We start from the raw sequence: 19,716 nt of genomic DNA on the forward strand, positions 1-19,716 counted from the left end.
CTTCCAGCAATTATTTTGATCGTTCCTATAAATTTTAGCTAATTTGGCTGGGGTCAGGTGCCATCTGTATACCATCTTCCATAAATTTTCTCTTATCGCCATGCACGCTGAGAAATTTATATCCTCGTTCCAGAGTTTCTCCCACTGCTCAACAAAGATTACCCTTCCTATATCTTGAGACCATTTTATCATTGTGTGTTTAACCATCTCATCCTTCATTTCCCACTCAAGTAAAAATTTATACAATTTGGCCAATGGCTTCTCCCAATTTTCTAATAACAATTCCTGCAATTTCGACCTTTTATCCTCAAAACCTACTATTTTATGTTCCCTAAATATTGATTGCACTTGAATATAATGGTACCAACTTTGGCAATATTGTTCAACCTCAGTATAAGATTTAAGTTCGTACTGGTTATTAATTTTCCTAATCAAATCTTTGTATGTAGGCCAAATACCTCCTTTGGGTTCTTTACTTGTCGATGACATTTCTAAAGGTGAGATCCACCAGGGAACTTTTGGTTCTAACAAACTCCTAAACTCATTCCATATATCAAGTAAGGGTTTTTTAAACACGTGATTGGTAAATGATGAATGTTCTCCCTTTTTTTCTTTTATTAGATGAGCATGCCAACCTCCAATATTTTTGAATCCTTCCAATTTGAGTAACTCCGAATCCTCCAGCAAGAACCATTCCCTCATCCAGCACAAGCAGGAGGCCGCGTAATACAGTTTCAAGTTCGGGACCCCCCAACCTCCTCTCTCTTTTGCATCAGTCAATATCCTAAACTGTACCCGCGCTTTCCTTCCTTGCCAAATAAAGTTGCTCATATCTTTCTTCCAATTCTCGAATGTTTCTTTTTTGAGTTTTATTGGTAACATTTGAAATAAAAATATTAATTTTGGCAACACCATCATTTTAATTGCGGCAATCCTGCCTGCAAACGTTAGCTTTAATCCGTTCCACCTCACCAGATCCTCCTTTATTGTTTTCCAAATTTTATCATAATTGTTCTCAAAAAGTTCCACATTATTATTGGATATAGTAATTCCTAAATATTTGATTTTTTTCACTATTCCCCACTCACTAATCAAATATATTTCCTCTTCCTCCTCCTTCCTTATATTTTTAATCATCAATTTGGTTTTCTGATTATTGACTTTTAATCCGGCTACCTCCCCATAATCTAATAACTTTTGTTTTAATTTAGGTATGGTTTCCACTGGGTCCTCCAACATTATTATTAAATCATCAGCAAATGCTCGTAATTTAAACTCACTTTTCCCAACCGATATCCCTTTAAGATCTTTATCCATTAGCAGATCATTTATCAAAAAATTCAATGCCCATATGAACAGCAGCGGGGACAGAGGACATCCCTGCCTCGTCCCCTTAGATATTTCAAATCCTTTAGTTATCTCTCCATTGATGATCAGCCTTGCCATTTGTTTGCTATATATAGCATTTATTCCCTCCATGAATCTGCCCGTGATTCCTAATTTCTTTAGCGTCCCCTTCATAAATTCCCATACCAAATTGTCAAATGCCTTTTCGGCGTCCAGAAATATAAAAACTGCTTTTTTACTAGGGTTCCAATTTAGGTATTCAAATACGTCTAACAAAATTCTGATGTTACTGGACATTTTTCTTCGGGGTAAAAAGCCTTGTTGCTCTTTGCCTATAACTCTATTCAAAACATGCTTTATCCTGTTAGCTAAAATCCCCGCATACAATTTATAATCGGTATTCAGCAGAGAAATAGGCCTATAATTCCCTATTTCCTCTTTTTTATCTTTATCTTTCGGTACCAGGGTGATAAACGTATCTTGCCAAGACTTTGGGAACATTCCCCCTTCTGAGATCTTATTCACCATTCCTTTGTAAACATCTCTTAATTCATTCCGGAATACTTTGTAATGTTTCCCCGTCAGGCCATCTGTACCCGGCGATTTCCCCAATTTAAGTTTGTTTATTTCCTCATCTATTTCTTGCCCTGAAATTGGATCGTTTAATTTCTTAAGCTCTTCTGGACTAATTCTAATTCCATTAAATTTGTCTAAATATTTCTCTAATTTCTTTTTATTAACATTTTCCCCTTTGTACAATTTGCTATAGTATTTCACAAAGCAGTCTTGTATTTCCTCCGAATCGGTCTTAATCCTTCCCCCCTCCTTTATTGCTATTATTTGTTGCTGGCTCTGTCTCTTCCTTAGCTGCCAAGCTAAGAGCTTACCCGATCTATTTCCTAATTCAAAGGTTCTTTGCTTTGCCCATATAATCCTATTTTCTATTTCTTCATCCATTAATTGTTTCAAATTAGTTTGCAAAATTTTAACCTGCATTTTAATAGTGATATCTTTTGGATTTTCCCCCAATTCTTTCTCCTTTATTTTTATCTCTTTTTCCAATTTCTCTAATTTCTCTCGCTTATCCCTCTTGTATCTACTTTTTTGTTGTATGTACAACCCTCGAATAAACGCTTTGCTGGCATCCCATACCGATGTTATATCAACCTCTGGCGTCATATTGATTTGGAAAAATTCCTTAACCAGCTCTCTCAATTTTTGGACAAAGGCCTCATCATTCAACATCCTCTCATCCATTCTCCATCTTTTAAAGCTTTTCCTACTCTCCTTGATCTTTAGCGTTACCGGGTTATGGTCGGTTATTGATTTTGCCATGATTTCACATTTCCTAACCAATGTTGTTAGGCCAGTGGAGACCAACATTATATCTATTCTGGAAGCCGACTTCCTAGCCTCGGAATAATATGTATATTTCCTCTCCTTTGGGTATTTAAACCTCCAGATATCTTTTAATTCATAATTATCAATTATTTGGAAGAAGGTCTGTGGCAATTTACCCCCCTTTTTGGAGTCGCTCGATCTATCCATATTGGGCAGCATGACACCATTAAAGTCCCCAGCCAATATTACTTCATCTCCATCAATTACCTCATTTAACATTTGTTCAATTTTTTGGAAGAAGCTCGATTTGCATCCGTTTGGTGCATATATATTTATCACCATTACCTTCCCTTTGGGTGTGTAGATTCTTACCCCTACCACCCTCCCTTCTTCATCCTGGAATACCTTTTCTGATTTTAAATTCCCCTTTACATACGTAACTACTCCTCTTTTTTTTTTCCTTTTATCAGCCGAAATGTACTCTATTCCCAATCGTTTGTTCCTTAAGACCCTTTCATGCTTTCCCATAACGTGCGTTTCCTGCAAACATATCACATTCCAACTCCCTTTTTTTAATACATGCTCCACCCTATTTCTTTTCCTCTTGGAGTTTAACCCATTTATATTCCATGACACGACATTTATTTCCATGATTAGAGTTAGAATTATTAATATTATTTTTATCCTCTTAATGATTTTCTCAACAAATTATCTTTTTTCTTTCTTTCTTGATTTAATCAAATTTTATTATCTCAATAACGAAATTAAGGAAAATATCTGTGAGGACTTAAAACCCCTCAATACCTATATTCCCCTCTTTACTGCCCCCTTAAGCACACAGTGCTTTCAAATAACGACCGTTCTTAGTGGCCTACTTCTGTTTCGTTTTCTTCTGCTTCTTCCCCTCCTCCCAGCAATTCCTTTCCTGATCTTTCTAGGAAATTTTCTGCGTCTTCTATACTCTTTATTGTCTTTCTTCTTTCCTTAAAAGTAAAAGTGAGGCCCTCGGGAAATTCCCACACATACCAAATCCCCTTCGCTGATAGGGCATCCGTCAGTCTTTTATATTTCAGTCTTTTTACTCTGAACCTCTTTGGAACCTCTTTAAAGATGGCAATTGATTTGCCCTCTATCACCAGGGATTCCTGCTTTTTCCTTTGTAAAATTTTGTCCTTTAGCAGTCCGGAATTTAGGAAAATCAAACAATCTCCAGGTCCCTTAAACTTCTTGGATCGGTCGCCCCTTATACGATATATTTTATCGACGTCCATCATCAGATCTTCTTCTTTGACACTGAGCCAGTTCGCAAGTTCCTTAAACAGTTTCTCCTCAATCCTTTCACCCTGCCTCTCTGGTACGCCCCTTAATCTGAGAATTAGTTCCTTCTGTCTCATCTCTATTAGGGCCAGCTGGTCCGCCAAATCTTCCTGCGTCTTTAACAATTCTCTTCTTTCCTTATCATTTCGTTCTTGTATCCTTTTCAAATCTCTGCTCTCTGATGTCAGTTTGCTGATGTTATCTTCCTGGTTGTTGACTTTAATATTCAATTCTTTCACCGCTTTTTCCATTTCCTTATTTTTACCGAAAAGTTCCTTAATTTGTCCAGTCAATTCTGAAATTACTTTGGAATTATTTTCTAATTTACTCTCCACAGAATCTAATTTATCGCTTAAGGTCTTATTCATTTCAACAATTAAAGTCTTATTCATTTCAGTAATCAACTCCTTGACATCCCCTAATGGGTCATTATCACCTGTGAGAGATTGGCGTTTCCCCGTCGCCGTTGCTGCTCTGGTTTTAGATCCCATGTTCTTACGTCTTTTTTCTCTCTTTATTTTTCCAAAACAGGTAACCTCTAGGTCCTCCAGTTCTTCTTTTTTCTCTTCTAATAAAGCCCCACTTCTTCCTTAGTGGGAATCTCCCCAAAACGGGCTCTATTATATCATTATTTCCAAATTAGGAATTAAGCATAGAATTTCCCAATTTCAGATTCAGACTTGTTCTTTGGAATTTGATCAAAAGCCTTAGTATCATCTAAGGGCAATTGGTATTTTATGGATTTAACAGACATATATAATACTTAAAGCTCACCCAATCAATCAGAAATTTATCTGTCTATGATTATTGATCTGAACATACATAATTTGGTTTAAATGTTTTGCTGGAAGTCCTAATTAATAATTATTAGGTACTGATTAGTAATAGTAATGGACATCTAAGAATGACCATCATTTTTTTTTGTATGCAGCCTTTCCATAGTTAAAACCATGATCAAGGCGGCTTACAGCATGAAAAGATGTGCATAATTACAAGCATAACAAAAGTAGTTCATGAACAGTATATAAAACACATCGAAAAAGTACGCAACAAAATTTAACAATTTCCACATGAATCACAATAAGATCTAAAAATAAAGATACAAAAAATAATATCAATAATCTCCCCAACAAAAACCTGTAAACAATAGCCCAGCCCAAGAGTCAGTGTCCTCCTGTTTCCCCCCTGGTTGGCTAAGACAATTATTCTGGATATCTTCCATGAATCAGGACTGGGCTCATCTTGCATAATTCAATTAAATAATATACAGTATTTGTGTTTTCATGCATTGCTTTGCTCTCTATTTTCTGGTCAAGTATTGGGCAAAGATCCCAAATGTGGCATGTTTTAACAAGATTTTGACCCACTCAGCATTAATGAGCAAGGATGCTGTCCATCACTGGTAGATTTATTCCATCTCCTTGTTTAAAATTTAGATCATAGCTAAGTTATATTGGCTGTGGAGTATCTGTTTCCATCACCAAATAGGCTTTTTACTAATGTAGTTTATATGATTCCACCAATGGCAGACTCAAGTGGTCCACCATAAACACAGTTGCCTAGTTTAGCTGAATGGTGTTGTGAAAAGATTTCATGTGATGGGTTAATGCAAAGATGCCAAAATCATCTCCATACCTCCCACCCACCCACCTTTCCTGTACTCAATTGCATTGGAGGAATCATTCAAAAGTCTCGATTTACTACTTTGGCATGCTGTTATTTCATGAGACTGACTCAAGTGACATTAAGGTAATTTGAAAACTGTTGATCAAGTTTACTGTACTTACCTCAGTCCCAGCTATTGACTTATGCTTTAAATGCTTGTGGATGAGCGTGAATCTTGTGGTACCTGAATTTCTTGTGGAACCTGAATTTCTTGCTCAACAGGCAAACTTGAAGTCTGCAGATTCCACTCCCCCCACACCCCATCCGCAAACTGTAAATGCATTCTTCCGGATGTGAGATTCAAATGACTTTGTGTTTGGTTTTGCTTTTTCTAAAGATGCTCAAAATCTGTATCCTTGGAAAACATCTGGAAAAACACCAGTTTCCCTACAGACACTTCTAGATTTAACAGCCCTCTTGGTAGGTCTGCTTCCCTCAGGAGTCCAGGGCGGTGGCGGCCCAAGCGAGGGCATTTTCTGTGGCATCCCCTAAATTGGGAACTTCCCTCCCCACAGAGGTGTGAGTGGCTTCTTCACTGTAAATGAAGAGACACCTCTTTACCCTGGACTTCAACATCTGAGGTGTGTGCTCTCAGGGCCCACCCATGACAGTAATCTGTTTTAACTGTTTTTAATTCTGAATTGTGAATTATAATTTGAATAATAACCTACCCTGGGTCCTGCTGCTGATGGGGGTCGTAAGAATCAGAATAATAATGCATTTAGAAAAACTAATGCAGAGGAATAACTTGTTATAGGAAAAGTCCTAGAAGGGAAAATGACAGAACACTAATTGTCACCAAGAGCTCCTAGTTGAAACCACTCCAGTATATCGGCAATGAGCTACAGTCCTGAATCAGAAGAGATGCAAAAGGGGCCCTATAGGCTGGAGAAGTATAGTAATACTACCGTAGTAGTATTTAGTGGTAGTAAAAGGATGCAGGTGGCGCTGTGGTCTAAACCACTGAGCCTCTTGGGCTTGCTGATCGGAAGGTTGGTGGTTCGAATCCCTGCTACGGGGTGAGCTCCAGTTGCTGTGTCCCAGCTACTGCCAACCTAGCAGTTTGAAAGCACACCAGTCCAAGTAGATAAATAGGTACCGCTGTGGTGGGAAGGTAAGCACCGTTTCTGTGCGCTCTGGTTTCCATCATGGTGTCCCGTTGCACCAGAAGCGGTATAGTCACGATGGCCACATGACCCAGAAAGCTGTCTGTGGACAAACGCCAGCTCCCTTGGCCTGAAGTGAGATGAGCACCACACCCCATAGTCGCCTTTGACTGGACTTAACCATCCAGGGGTCCTTTACCTTTACCTTTTACCTTTTAGTAGTAGTAAATGTATTAAATAGTGATTTTTAATGGATGGGTTATTCTCATGGTTGTTCTGCTGCCTTGCGAAAGGGCATTCATATTAGATTTGTGAATAGGAGAGCCCCCTTCTGCTGCTTTCAAATTCATCTTGCTCGTCGTCTTTCGAGGAGACTCATTCTGCGTGCCTCTCCCCAACTCAGTACTTCGCTCTAGGAGACCAGTAAAGCTTTTCTGTCCACAGCTGCCTCTTGTCCGCCTCACAGGCAGTGAGAGTGTGTGTGTGTTGCTGGGTGATTAATCTCTTGTGCTTGAATAATTGGCCGAGGCGGCGATTAATAACCCACCCACCCACCCTTCTCCAATCTTAGACACAGTGCTGCCTGGTAAACACTGGCCTTTTACTAACTGTGACTGGGGATGTTCTGACTGTTGGGACACAAAAAAACAGCACCAGTGTTATTGTAAAGGCTGCAGGGCCCAGAGCCACCAAGGTAGGCCGTGTGTTAGGATCCAGGGTCAGATATGTTTGACTGCGAAGGGTCACCACGGCGGGAGGTTTGTTTGTGGAGGGCTCGCAGCGATGGGAATGTCGGCTGTCACTTAAGGGCTGAGGAGCAGGCTGCCGGCCTGAGGCGGGAAATGCCTGACAAGTTTGGACTAGGAGGCGAGTTGATGAGCTGAGAGGTGAAAATTCACAGCTCGGTGCAAGGGGCTTCTCCTGAAGAGGCGTTTTATGCGAGGGGGGAAGATGCAGAGACGCAGCTACAGATTATGCGTACCGACACACAGCTATGGTTGCGTGGGGAAGGGCTGTAGCTCAGTGGAAGAATATCTGCTCTGTACTCAGAAGGTCCTAGGTTCAATCCCCGGTGTCTCCAGGTAGAGCTGGATATCTCCGTCTGAAACCCTGGGGAATCGCTTCCAGTTAGAATATTGACGATCTTGAATTGTAGGATTACTGACATTTAGAACATGAAATTGGTAAGATTCGCACAATGTGGTGAAGACGTAATTTCCAGAAGAAATTACTGAGATTTCCCTTGTGGAAAGAAGCATGCAAGCAATCTCATGAAAGAAATGTTAGCTGCCAATGCAGGGATGTATACATTCTGCTATAGAAATGGAAGCATGTGCTCAGAAAAGCCATAGCTGTCTATTTGAATTGGGTCACATATAAATAAATAAATACATTAATAGTGGAGATCAATGGGGTATACTCGCAGTTAAGGGTATAGTTTTACAGTCAAAGCTAAGTGTTTTTCACGATAAAGTTAAAGCAGAAGGCAAGCTCAAATGCAACTCTGCAGTAGGAAAATTCACCAGAATACCCATCATGTTTTGTGAGGTGTTTAAAACTGTTTCGAAATACTAATAATGAATACTTTCTAGTGTTGTTGTTGTTGTTGTTGTTGGTGATGATGATTGTTGTTATTAATTAAATTTGTATACTGCCCTTCATCTGTTGATATCAGAGCAGTTCCCAGCATAAAAATACAAGATAAAAATAGGAAATGCACAATAAAAACAAGAATAAAAACTACACGTACACACACACACACACACACACACACACACACACACGTATATGTATATGTATATGTAGACAAATTCCATACAGAATAGTATGGGGGTGGAGAAGAGGGGAGAATGTTTTGTCAGGCAAGCTGATGGAATGATTGGAAGAGCATGAATTGAGTTCCTCCCAGAGGATCATAGAGTTGGAAGTCCTTTTCATCATCTGCATGCAACACAGGATACAGTTACAAAACCCTTGGCTGATGGCTGTCCAGCCTGTGCTACATATTGATTACCAGATATTCACAAAATTACCAGCTATGCATAACAACAGCCACAGCCACTCAGCCATATGCACAGACCCATTCAATGGCTATTCCTCTCTTGTGGCTGCCTTGCCCCATATTCCGCTCTACGAACAAGCACTTTGTATCTGCCATTTGTACCCATCTATTGACCAAGTGGACATACGCACTATGGGTTTTTTCACCCATTGAATATCAGCTGCTGGTTCTGAAGCTTGCTCAACCATCATTGTGCAAGTCAGCTCACCCCACTCAACATGTGATTCCCATTACTTTGCTTGTGTGCATTGAACTCTGACATTGTACAAAAAAATGTTAACATGTCAGGAGCGTAATGTTGTGTGATGACAAATATGCAGAATGCATGGCAATTTCCAAATGTGAAAATGCGATTCCTGGGAAATATTGGGAAACTCACATTTTGACGTTTACGTTTCAAACCTCTTTTGGCAGGGCTTTCAAACAGCCTCCATAAAAGCAGGGCTCATTCACTTATCGTACTGTAAATGCCTTGAAATCTTAGTGTATAGCTGGAGTAGGGAATCTGTGGCCCTTTAGATCGGGGTCAGCAAACTTTTTCAGCATTTTGTGGGAGGCCGGACTATATTTTGTAGGGAAAAATGGACAAATTCCCATGCCCCACAAATAACCCAGAGATGTATTTTAAATAAAAGGACACATTCTACTCATGTAAACACACACTGATTCCTGGACCATCCACGGGCCAGATTTAGAAGGTGATTGGGTCGGATCCGCCCCCGCCCCCGGGCCTTAGTTTGCCTGCCCATGTTTTAGATGTTTTGGGAATATTTGCTTATCCATAATGTTTTCTATATATACCATTTCTTGGCCCAAACGCCCACAAAAGGTTGGTGAAGCCTGCAACACACACCATGAAGTCTATTGAAGGCATTCATTCCATGCCTGTAAATCAGGGAAGGGAAGTCCAGATATTCTTAGATTCCAGCTGCCATGATCTCTGACCCTGGGCCAATGCCATACTGGTTAGGGTTGATAAGAAATGGAGCCTAAGAACATCTGGAACAGTGGAGGCTAGTCCATTAGGGCAAAGGCAGAAATGCCAGTCAGCAACCACTGCCCCCACCTGCCTGTCTTCTTACTTACAACCATGGCAGGGAGTGGTTTAGTAATTATTTCTAAATTCGAACCTATCTACCCATATTGCCTCTGTCAGTTATCTTTTTCAAGGGGCTTGCATTAATTTACAAAGCCCCCGAACAACTTAGGGGTCACCTGAACCCTTATATCCCAGCTCAGTCACTGAGAACTTCTACAGGAGCATCATTGGTTGTTCCCCAATCCCTACATTGGCTAAACTTACTTGACAACCGCAAGATATAGAGCTTTTAGTGTGATTGGCCCAGTATTGTGTGGAATACTCTGCCAAGAGGGATTCAGCCGGCGCCTTCTGTTTCAAATTTTAAGTGCCTGCTGAAAACTTTTTTATTCTGCCAGGCAATTAAGAATACAACTTTCCACAATAGTTAATTGAAGTCTGATTTTAATCTTTTTTTATATGGCTTTTACTATATGGCTTTATGTACTTTTGTTGTAAACCACTTTTATGTTTTATGAAACCGTGGAATGTATGTATTTTGATAAAATAAGTAAGTAAAATTATCATACACAAATTGTGTTCAAATGTGTGTAATCTCTTACCATTCTTTGGTGAGGCGTCAGTACATAGCTGCTAAAGATGCCCAAATGGCCAGGCTTGGGTGTTCCATATATACACAGGTTGCAGAATCCAACATTCCTTGGCACAAAATTTGCACTTGTCTAGGCACAGAGCTTGAGCTGCTGTTAGGACAGAGTATGAATAGCATTACGTAGAATGCACACTTTGCTTTAGAAATGAGATGAGTCGCAAATGGCATGGAAGATTGTGAAGAGTACAATGTATGGGGGAAGACCATGCCCTAGAATAGGGATGGGGACTCTTTTTCAGTCCAGGGGCCATCATTCTTCATGAATTAGCTTCCAGGGGCTATATACAGTGGAACCTCGATTGTCAAGTGTAATCTGTTCCGGAAGACTGTTTGACTTCCGAAACGTTCAACAACCAAGGTGCAATTGCCAGTCGGCAAAATCCATTGAAAAAATCTGGGTTGTCTGCGTTCAAAAGCCGAAATGTTTGACTTCCGAAGCATTCAACAACTGAGATTCCACTTTACCCTTGTTGGGTGGATTCAAAAGCAAAAATGGTAAGAGCAATGGATGCAGCTGCAGCCAGCTACCCATAAGTCAGAAGTTTTTCCACCCACCCACCCCTTTACATCCCCTGTGATATCAAGCTGGAGGTATTACCAGAGTTCAAGGACATATAGGAGGAAGGATTGTTGCTGAGTCATGGAGCTTCTGATTTGCAGCATCCTCAGCCTCTCCAGATTTCTGCCAACCAATGTAGTCAATGCTGAGCTAGATGGACCAATGGTCCAGCTCAGCAGAAGGCAGCCTCCTGTATTCCCTTTGTTTCTATTCCAGCAGGAGGGTGCAGAGCAGCCCTGGTGATGGTGAGGCCTGAGGAGAGGGAGTGCCCTGGGCTGGATATAAAGCCCTGAAGAGCTTCATTTGGCCCCCAAGCCTGAGGTTCCTCACTCACTGCCCTGGAACTTTTGCCATTCAGCAGCTGTGTTCAGAATATCCTAAAAAGCAATTTCACAAAATGGCAACACTCAAGTCCTTTTATGAAGGCTGCATTTGAAAGATGAAGATTTCTCCTAATGTTACCTAATAAGAGGAGCAAAACAGAGGAGGGAAACCTAGCAAAGGGTCTTTGAATCAAATGTGGTCTGCTGATTTTCTTTGCTGCTGCAGATTAGCCCCAATAGGCAGAGATAAACTCATACAGCTGGAGGCGAACTAATTGATACAATAAGTTATGTAATTGCCTTGCAAAGAAGTTAATGATCTGGCTCATGGAATGCTTTGATCCTGCCTGAAAGGCAAGAATATTCACTAATGGCTTCAATTAGATTTGTGGAATGAAATTAATTTCATCCCATGGGTGAGATCTTCTCTGGTGTTGACCACTGACTATAGGGAATGTTTTCTTATTCAGATGTACAGTATGTTTCTCCTCATAAAGGTGGGTAGGTGCAGGGCCCACACACAGGTGAAGGAGACCCAAGCCAGGAAGTCAAGAAGCTGCTGGCCAGGGCTGTAAATTCTTTACCATGAAGGGGAAAATAAGGTTGAAATGCAGATCATGCTTGGGGATCTTTGTACAAAACACATTTCTCCGTCTTATATGATCTGCAGAAGCCCACTTCAAGCAGTATTAGAACAAGAAGGGCAATGTTCTGAAGAAGGAGCTGCTGATCAGTGGACAGAGGTGGACAAAGAGATTGGATAGAAAACTCTATACAGTGGTACCTCGGTTTACAAACAGTCCCATTTACAAACGCCTCCGTTTATGAATGCCGCGGACCTGGAAGTGTTTACATCTGGGTTCCGCGGCATCGGATGCACAGATGCGCTCTATCGGCGCTTCACGCACGCACAGAAGCATGCCTTTGGGGAGTGAATGCCTCCATTTACGAACGCCTCCATGGAACGGATCGCATTTGTAAACCGAGGTTCCACTGTAGCTTGTAGTTGCTTGAAGGCCAAAGTTATACAATATTATGTAAGCTATGCAGCTGCAGCTTTAAGCCATGCAGGCATTTCTTGTGTATACGTAGGCAGGAGAAAGTATCAGATTGTGGCAGCAGGAGGGAGGAACAAGCACCATAATGGAGGACATCGAGATCCCAGAGATAGGAGGAGCCAGTGCTGCTGATAGGATTTACAGGCTCAGTTTGGAGCAAGTGCAATGGAGTGAGTTGCTTTAAGACCAAAAGACAGAGAATTGTGTCCTAGTCTACATTTGCATTGGAATCGAAATAGTGTTTTTAATTGTTTTAATTGTGTAATTGTTTTCATTTGTGTAATTTTGCAGTTCTTTTTACTGCTAATGGTTTTTATTGTGAAATTTCTTTCAGATATTTTCTGGGAAGCGATTAAAAATATGGATGTAAATAAATACAGAAAGCTGTGTTTTCAGGGTGCTTTTTGCTTGGGTACAGCTGTTACACATACTGCTGTTTCTGGCTAGAAATACAAATCAGAAGCTAGGAATGTAAACATATGTAACAAAGGGACCTAAAGAAGCTGAAGGACCTTCACCACTCTATCCTCCGGTTTTTCCGACTTTGGGGAGGTCTAGGTGGGAGAAAGGTCATGTGCTATAGGTTTGTACAGAGACTAGAGAAATAATGCTAGAGCAGTGTGTATGTGAAAATACAGCTGATTTTTGTTCACAGCATATAATAGGAGTCTATAGTTAACAGGCTGGGAACTAAATATAAGACACCTTCTTATTGTATGGCTTCTATGGATGTAGTGAACATGAAATATGAAAATTATTACTTCAAATGATGCAGAGGTCTCTGAGGCAACCTGTCATTTGCCTGGCAAGAGGAAACACCTTACACTTTTTCCTGGCATAGAAGGGGAATATAGAGTAAGCTCTATAAGACTAGTCTAGCAATAAAACTCATTGCTCAGATTTTCCTTCCTGCATTTCCCCCCCTTCCTCTGGTGCCCAGGGCTTTAATGATGCCATTTTGTCAAAATTTCCTTCCCTAGTGTAGCCTTTATTTGTTTGTTGTTCAATTGAGAATCAGAAGCCATGAGGTTTAGATTACTTAGACAATGACACCTGATGTTTTCTGAGCTAGCATAATGCTGAAGCCCCACTAGACCCTAGCAGCTGATCAGGAGTACCAGGTCCACTTCTGGGCACCATATTTTGAGAAGAGGAAGTTGACACACCCAGGGAAGAGCAACCAGGATCATGAGGAGTTGGGAAATCAAGGGTTGCGATACTGCCATTTTGTTCATGCAACAGACTTCCATTTGTGCAACAAAACGTCCCCGCTGCTCTCCCCTTCAGACCCCACACCCTTAAAAACTACTACAGTTGATTGGAGGAATTTATGTGCAACCGATTTTGGGGCCACAGGGGAGAAAAAAGGAAAAGGAAGTCCCACTGCAGAAGTGGAAACTGCTCACATAGCCCTGGATGCAACTAGGGTTGCCAGACTCAATAGTGGACAGGACTTCTGTGCCTTTAATTGTTTAATTTCCAAGCAAAGGGTCTGCTGGTTTCTCTTTAAGGTTTCCAGACTCAAAAGATAGCAGGGCAATTAAAGGCACAGAAGTCCTGTCCACTATTGAGTCTGGCAACCCTAGATGCAACTCCAAGAAACAGTTGAAAGAGGAAACAGTGCATCGCCTGAGGAGGAAAATAAGGGGAGACATGCTACCTGTCTTCAAATTTCTGAAGGGCTGCCATGCAGAAGATGGAACAGACTTGCTCTCTGTTGCTCCAGAGGGAAAGACAAGAACCAATGGGTGGAAATGGCAAAGGAGTAGATTTTGGTGAAAGGGTCAGGGGACCTTTCCCATGACAAGTGCTTTTTGACAGTGGAAAAGATGTTGGGTAGATAGATAGATAGATAGATAGATAGATAGATAGATAGATAGATACTTTATTGCCATCGTACATAGTACAATGAAATTGAATGCCATCCCATAAAAACAAAACAGAAACACAATTACAGCCACACATACATACACACCCATCACAACTCCCCAAGATCATATTATTTAGTTACAGCATTTAACTAAATAAATAATATGATCTTGGGGAGTTGTGATGGATGCTGGATGCATCCAGTCTGTAGAGGGCAGACAGGAAAATGCACTTTTTGGTTTCCCACTAAACACCTAAGCCCTGCCCCTTCTTGTTCAGTTACGCTCTTCCCCCTCTCTCTTGCACGAGGGTGCAATGAAACTAGCTTCAGTCATAGCTTCCATCCTTGTGAATATGAAGTAACTGTAAGTAAAGAACCTTTTTTTCCCTTTACCAATAGTGGGATGTGTGAAAAAGAGACAGAACAGGTGGTGGTGGGACTTCCAAGCTTTTAAACTCATATACATACAAGCCAGCCAATTTTATTTTAAAAACTTAACTACAGACTGCTTTGAAAGATGGTGAGCTCTCCTTGGTTGCAGGTATTTAAGTTGAGGCTGAATGGCCGTCTGGCAAGGGATGCTGAAATTGCATGTTGCCTTGCAGATTCTGCATAGATGACCTCCAAGGCCTCTTTCAACTCTACAGTTCTATGAATATATGCTTCTGTCATGTGCTTTTAAAACAATGATAAGCCTGGCCCAGCAGCAATAGCAGCAGCTCAAAGTCCACTAGGGAAAGCAGTGCTAGAAGTGTACATTCCTTTATTAGAATTGACAGCATTTTCCTTGATCATGGCCATGCCATCCCATTACTGTGTCTTTGTCCGAAAATCCTGTTTCATGCAGGAATTGCTAAGTGGAATTCTGTGGACTAGGAAGAACAAGCAGTCAGAATAAATTATCCTGATGATCTCTTCTCGCTTTAATCTAGGTATCTCTATGTGACTACACTCTCAGAATGCACCAATTCCAGACTTAATGGGTAGACATGTTTTACTTCTGCCATGAAGTGGCCACCATGAAGGGAACTGCAATGGAATGATGGCAAGGGGGCGGAGGTGACCTAGTGACTTTGGGGCATATCTGCATTATTGTAGTGAAATAAATATGCATGTAGAATTTCCTGAGTGATGTTTGCAAAATGTTACAAGCATTTTGAGACCCACATTATTTTATTTGGTCTTATTTAGCACTGGAGCAGCAAATGCATTAAAAAACAACAGAGCATGCATATTGTCATTAGGCAGTGGTGTGTTAACTATAGGACAGCCTGGAGGCATACATTTACATGCATAGAAATGGGTCCACAGTCACTCCCCATCCTGAATCAATAGCAGCATCGTCTCATGGATGGAACAGGTGTATATGGCATCAAATCCTGATCCCTGTGTGAACTCAAGACCAAACTCTGACATGCACACTTTTAAAAAACAAACAAGCAAAGCCAGCACTGCAGGTGCAGAAGCCAGATTAGATCCACTATTTGGGGGAAGGGAGTTAATTTCTGAGTACCTGTGGTCCTCCAGATGTTCCTGTGCTACAGCTCCCATCACTCCCAACCACTGGTCACGATGGCTGGAACTGATCACTAATCTCTAGGTGGCCACAGGTTCCCCACATCTGGGTTAACATCAGGTCTAGTTTAGCCCTCAGATACACACACGGCACTCACACAAGAAGGACTCCAGTTCATTTGAACAAAGCTCTGTGTGAGTGTAGCAATGCACACACAATCATCTACTTGCTTTGTTACAATGGGGTGGGCTTCAAGGGTTCCCATACCGCTATGAGAATAATTGAGCTGATGCATAATCAAAATGCCAGAATGTTAGCAGGGTTAGAAATTCCCCTTTGAGAGCAGCATTGGGGAGAATCTCACTTCTAGGGATGTGTATAATTTTAGCATGACCTGCTGCACAAAACATTGAATGCTTGCTGAGTGTTCTTGTTCAAGCATATCACAAAGAAATCCTATTGAGCTTTTGAAGAGAGAAAATATTTGAGGAAAAACTTTGTCTAAGCTGTACCCAACAGAGCTCATCTCTTTGGTATGAGATAGCCGGAAGCAATGTTGGAAACAACAATGCAGGGGGAATTGTTAGAGTTTTCTTCTACATATGTAGGTAGGCCTTTATAAAAGCACAACAAAAGCCACCCATCCTCAACAGAACATTTTGTATTGCTAGGAACATCAGAAGAGTGATCCTGATGTGTCACATCAAAGGTCAGCATCCTGTTCCCACAGTGGCCAACCAGATGCCTACGGGAAGCTCACAAATGGCTCATAAACACAACAGCCCTGCATTGCATTCTTAATATAAGTATTAAATGGTCACAGGGCACATGATGCAGCCATCTTGATGAAGCTAAGCAGGTCGATGGCTGGTCAGTGACTAGATAGAAGTCCACCTGAGAACCTGATGCACACAGAAGGATGGGTAATATCCAACTCAGAAAAGACCCATTGGCAGACATGGCTGGTGAAAAGGCATGACTGCTCCAAGCAATATTTCCTTCTCCTGTCACTTGAAGCATCCATGCGCTCGTTCTGCTTCTCTCTGATTGTAGACCTAAGCTCCAAAATGGAGCAACTGAATGAGCCTAATAACAGCAGGAGGCAGCATATCTTAATCCATTTGTGCATTTCTTTCTTCAGGTGTTCCTAAATTTGAGCACCTGTGTCAAACCTTGCTCCTGCCACAAGGCAAACTATTCTGGTGAAAAATGGGTAGGTGGCAGCCCTTATATACTCCAATACATTCAGAATCCAGAGAAGATTGTGAAATGCAGGCAGATCTTCCAGTTAAAAGAGAGGTCTGGAGGGTGGCAACATGAGAACGGGCCTTCTCTGCAGTGGCTCCCCGTCTGTGGAATGTTCTCCCCAGGGAAGTTCACCTGGCACTTTCATTATACACCTTTAGACACCAGGCAAAAACATTCCTTTTAACTTTGGTTGATTTGATTGACACCCTATGCCCTTTTAAAATGTGGGTTTTGGGGGGGGGTATTATTGGGTTGTTGTTTTTACTTTGATTATGTATGTTGTCAGGGGACGTCAGAGGACAAGATGGTTGGACAGTGTTCTCGAAGCTATGAACATGAGTTTGACCAAACTGCGGGAGGCAGTGCAAGACAGGAGTGCCTGGCGTTCTATGGTCCATGGGGTCACGAAGAGTCGGACACGACTAAACGACTAAACAACAACAACAACAATGTATGTTGTGGTTTTATATTTTGATTTTGTTCTGTGAACTGCCCTGAGCCCTCCTGCTATAGGGCAGTATATAAATTCAAATACTACTACTACTACTACTACTAATAATAATAATAATAATAATAGCAGCATTTTAATCAATTGAACCTGAAAATTCACTTTAGCTTGCATCCTAATATAAGTTAATATGGGAATGTTTCTAATGATAACAATAGTCATAATAATAAGAATAATTCTGCATTCCCTTCTCCCTAGCAGCTTCCACAGCTCATCTAGTGTCATAGTGGTCTGGGGTTGTAGGGGTTGAAGACCTGTCACTATTTCTACAGCAGAGTCCCTGTCCCCAGCGCTCTAGAGAGCCAGTGTGGTGTAGTGGTTAAGAGCAGTGGACTCATAATCTGGTGAACCGGGTTTGATTCCCCGCTCCTCCACATGCAGCTGCTGGGTGACCTTGGGCTAGTCACACTTCTCTGAAGTCTCTCAGCCTCACTCACCTCACAGGGTGTTTGTTGTGGGGGAGGAAGGGAAAGGAGATTGTTAGCCACTTTGAGACTCCTTAAGGGGAGTGAAAGGTGGAACATCAAGTCCAAACTCCTCCTCCTCCTCCTCCTCCTCCTCCTCCTCCTCCTCCTCCTCCTCTTCTTCTTCTTCTTCTTCTTCTTCTTCTTCTTCTTCTTCTTCTTCTTCTTCTTCTTCTTCTTCTTCTTCTTCTTCTTCTTGAGCCACCAATCCAGCATGCAAGGGGAGCTGTTTAGCCACTGAATGCTAAGCATTTAGAAACACTGAAAACACTAAGTGCTTCAGTTTCAAGGGAATGGTGTGCAAGTTCTGCTACATACAATGAAATTTCACAGAGAACACAATTTAAGTCACTCCTTGGAGCACCCATGTATGTGCACAGAAAACAGTAGATCTATCTGAAAGGCAACATGTGGAGATCTGCATTAATTGTTGCAGTGCATCCCTAATTATTTTTATTGTATGAATGTTTTATCTTAACGGGGGGGGGGATGATTGTAAGGGTGAGTGGTTTGGACTGTCATTTAGGACTCCTGGCCCCATCCCACGTTGTTCAGGAAGGCCACCCAGAGCAGTGTTTCGGAGGTCACAGGCAACTGCAGAGAGAGGAGGGAATGTTAAATCTGAAGCGGAAGGTTAAGAAGCACCTTATTAATGAGATTGCTGCTATTGGAAATGAAGAGCAGAGAGACAGCTCCTCACCACCACTATGGTAATCTTAGACCAGATTTTAAAAGATGTCAGCAAGCAAAGCAACTTATGAACGTATTGCTTTGCTTCCCATGACTAATTCAAAGGTCCCTGAAATAAACAGAACTTGTTCAGCTTGTTATCCGCAGGGGGGAAAGGTGTTGTGTGAAGTTCCTGAGACTCTGGTTCAAAAACTTTTCATAAGCACCGAAAATTCACTGAAGATAAGAGGGAGAATGAATGACCCAGAAAACAGGATGGAGAATAAGAGAGGGGGGAGAAATACAATGGGTCTGAAGAAAAGCATTTATAAAGAGGGATTCTATTGCAGAAAGAAATTCCTGCCAGTTTGATACCAAGCAGTACCATAGTCACAACTAATTACGGGGCGGGGGATTCAGTTTGTATCACATTCAAAGCCAAATTCATCAAATTCATAGTTTCTGAAATAATATGAGAACCGAAGCAGGGCCATCCTTTGAAATTATCACTTATCCAAATTTTGTAATTCAGCTCTTGAACCAACCACTGTTTACCAAAATACATATATTAAGAAAAAGTGTGCTTTAAATAGATCTATTAGTGAAAATAGCAGGGGGGAATCATTATATTAGGAGAAACTGCTTGCATAAATGTGTTTATTGGGAGAATTTCCATGAGGATTTTAAAAAAGAAAATCTGCAAATTGCTGCAGAAAGGCAGAGAACCAAATTTAAGATTTGAGAGAACAAAAATAGTCAGTTTTATCCATCTCTACTCACCACTGGGGGAAAACAGAGAGCCTTCTTACTTTGACTCTAATGTTGCTTGTAACAGACATCAAAAACTTAATAGGAAAGCAGAATCACAAACCATAAAATAGTATATAGTTTTGCAGCAGCAGTAAAATAAAAAGCAAGGAGACTGGGAAAGAGAAGTTACTGTATGTAGGAGGCTGCCCTACTGCAAGGCTT

The sequence above is a fragment of the Zootoca vivipara genome, chromosome 7 (genome assembly GCF_963506605.1).
Source record: "Zootoca vivipara chromosome 7, rZooViv1.1, whole genome shotgun sequence".
Taxonomy (NCBI): Eukaryota; Metazoa; Chordata; class Lepidosauria; order Squamata; family Lacertidae; genus Zootoca; species Zootoca vivipara.